General features: G+C 35.3%; 1 non-coding gene across 1 annotated transcript; it reads right to left on the bottom strand.

The window, feature by feature from the left end:
* Nucleotides 1–1,778: 1,778 nt before the first annotated feature.
* On the bottom strand, nt 1,779–1,882 carry LOC121459169. Its single transcript, XR_005975923.1, has one exon. It is a non-coding gene; the product is annotated as a U6 spliceosomal RNA (small nuclear RNA).
* Between the last annotated feature and the right edge of the window lie 1,451 nt (nt 1,883–3,333).

The following is a 3,333-nucleotide window of genomic DNA, read 5'->3' as shown; positions in this document are numbered from 1 at the left end:
TGGCTAGGGCAGTGGCTTCAAGAGCCAGGGCAATCAACTTCAATCTTCTGCATAATCGTTTCAAGGCATCTGTGGAGCATTCCAGACGACTCATCCTGGCATAAGAGTAGACCAGCTGGCCATTACATTGATATTCCTTTTGATCAAGGCAACCCAGGCAGCAAGAGAGAGTTCAATAACTGCTAATTAGGGAGTCAAATTGATCCATCCCCAGTGCCTTGCTTATTTACAGGAAAATAACAGAAGGGGTGTTTACAGTTATAAATGTAAAGAAGCATTAATACTAAAAGTAATTTTTAAAATGCTTTTGCAATTCCTATACCTTCCTAATTTCCAGAGACATCTAGTTCAATTTGTTCATCTCAGTTACATCCTTCTAAAGTCATCTACAGGGGACTCCTTTTACCCTTATCAACTGGACATGGCACACTAGTCTGCCTGCTCTCTGGAACAACAAGGGAGATTCATCCCCAGCAAGAAGATGCTCCAAAAGAAATATATCAACCTGCTAATGGTTGAACCCAGTTGGAATCCAGGAACAAAGGAATATGATTGATGTTCACATAAATCAGCCTTCAAGGCCCAGAAGCAAATGGAAAATTATAAATAAATATAAATGGATAAACAAAGTTATCCACCACGATTATGTATAAAAATTAAATTTCAACATCACTTAAGCAGTAGAAAATTTATAACTTTCCTTTTGAGAACAAGAATAAGACAAAGTGGACACTAACATCACTAAAGAAGGCAATGACTAGAAAATAAAAATTAAAAACTTTATTATCCATATTGAAATTAAGAGTATATCAAGGATACAAAAAAAACTGCAAAGAAACCACTATTTTTAACAATTGACTTGTAATGATCAAGTTTATCATGGTTGTTAATGTCAGATAAAAACATAGAAGAAAAAACAATTACATTTCTGTGTATAAGTAAAATCAAAAACTAAAATTTATCTTTAAATATTTTTACATGTATTGAGGGGAGGTCACATGTGGAGGCCAGCTAAAATTTATTTTTAAAATATTTTATTACATTTGTTTGCTTGCTTGCTTGTTTGTTTGTTTGTAGGAGAGGGCACATTAAAGGTCAGGGTCAATCTTTGGGAGTCAGCTGTCTCCCTCCATTGTGTCCTGGTAACCAGCCTAGGTCATCAGGCCCAGCAGCAAGTACCTTTGTCCCCTAACATTCTTGTTAATTAGCTTCAAGTCCAATGTGCAAATCCATTAAATGCAAGGTCTTCAGTATATATTAAAACTGTAGAACAAAGGGCAGTTGGTCCATGTAACAAAATGAGCTCCGTATTCAGACAACAGATGCAATGTTCAAAGTTTTCATCCTTAGAGACAGTCTGCTCAGAAAGACTTGGAGATATCTGCCTCCTCTATCACATAAGAACACACCTTCCCCTGAAATCTATTAAAATATTTAACATTTATAACAAAATTAATCTAAGGAATATCTGAGGATAAATCTACTAATAGATGTCTGATAACTCAATGCAGACAGCTATGAAATCTTATTGATACAAATTAAAGACTAGATTATGTGCAATTATAAGCCATGCGTATAGATCAGGATGCCCAAAGGTTGAAAGGCAATCTTTCCCCCCAAACCACAATGTATAAATTAACCCAACCCTAGGAAAATTACAAATGATTTTGTTGAGCCTGAAAATCTTGTTTCAAAACATGTAAAGTTGAAAAAGCTACAAATGAATTACCTGCATTTTATTTATTTATTTATTTATTTATTTATTTATTTATTTATTTTAAAATATGGGATACTTCAGAAATTGCCATGTCATCTTTGTGCAAGGGCCATGCTAATCTCTGTATTGCTCCAAATTTAGTAGACATGCTACCAAAGTGAACACCATTGCCCATATATTTTTTAAAGGAACATATTTTGTTTGACAAAATAAATCTGTCAGATCAACACATCATGATTTCAGAAAAACTGAAAAGTGTAACATTCGCTCAAGAATAGATCCATATGTTAATGGAATGGAGTTCTTAATGATAAATCCAGGCAGAGATGGCCTCTTCATTTACAATCATTTTACAATGTATTAAATAAACAACCTTTAAATGAGTGGATGAAGACAATCGTCTATCCATGGAGAAAGGTGACACATGGCTACTTTATACTTTCCATAAACACTTCAAGGCATGACTTATCCCAGATTCCCCAAGAAGCAGAAATTTGCATGTAACAAACCTATTGAGGCATGTTCTGAATCTCAACACATGAGACAAAGATTAGTCACAGAGAGAACTCAACTACAAGGCTATTGCTCTGAGGGCTTTTGTTATGTGGATGAGCTGCTCTGGAAATGGGCTGACCCTTAAGAATTGTCTAAAATGTAGGCAAGGAGCCAAAACTTTCTACCATCCATTGAACAGATGGACAAAGGCAGAAGTTTGGACAGAGTGGATCTCTTAAAAGAATCCTGGATAAAGCCCCCCCCCCCCCCCGCAAAAAAAAAAAAAAAAAAACAGTCCAGAGCTATCAGTCAACAACACTTTGAGGGACTAGAAAAGGGTATCTTAGTCATTAGAGGATCAAGGATGAGAATAAGTGACAAAGTAGCTTCCACAGTAGGGTACCCATGTGGACAGAAAGTATAAAATTACAAAGACCTTGGTATGTCTTCAGTCTCCCAAACATCTGTACTTCACTGAATCTCAGTGACTGTTGCTTATTTTCTGTATTGCTTTTTCTCAAAAACAAAACAAAACAAAACAAAACAAAAAACCTGGACCTTTTCTTTTATCTTTTTTCTGTATTCCCTATTTCCCAAATTACTTTCAATTCCTTTACAAATTGTTACATTATATCCTTTGAATGAAAGAGATGTGCTATGAAATCATCAGACACCTGCATCATCAACATCTTTGAGAGAAGTTTTTTTGTTTTTAATGATTGCCAAAATAGTAAGCATATAGCATTATGTTAATCATCCATGTGGTGATCCTGCTGTGATACAGAAACACAGCTGCTTGTTAGAGCTTACCCTGGATCCTCAGATGCATCCCACACAGAAGTAAAAAAAAGTGAAAACTACAGAATTCTCTTGAGAATGTGCCGACTTTTATGTATGATAAATGATAAATAGTACCTGCGGTAAAGACCTCAAATAATAAAATGTATGTTCCTAAGTTCCATAAATCTTCTTTCACTTTTAGGAGGTAAGGAAAAATTTGAGTTTAGCTTAGTTACACACACATACACACAAAAGGAAAACAAAAAAGAGACCAGGAATGAGAAGGAACTGAGAACAGAACATCTTCCTGGGAATAGTGTCATACAAAATCCATCCCTTCC

Source organism: Microtus oregoni, unplaced genomic scaffold (genome assembly GCF_018167655.1).
Source record: "Microtus oregoni isolate MIOR12 unplaced genomic scaffold, Mior012 000018F_ref0000195, whole genome shotgun sequence".
Lineage (NCBI taxonomy): Eukaryota > Metazoa > Chordata > Mammalia > Rodentia > Cricetidae > Microtus > Microtus oregoni.
The sequence above is the reverse complement of the archived record's forward strand: the minus strand, read 5'-3'. Positions and strand labels throughout refer to the sequence as shown.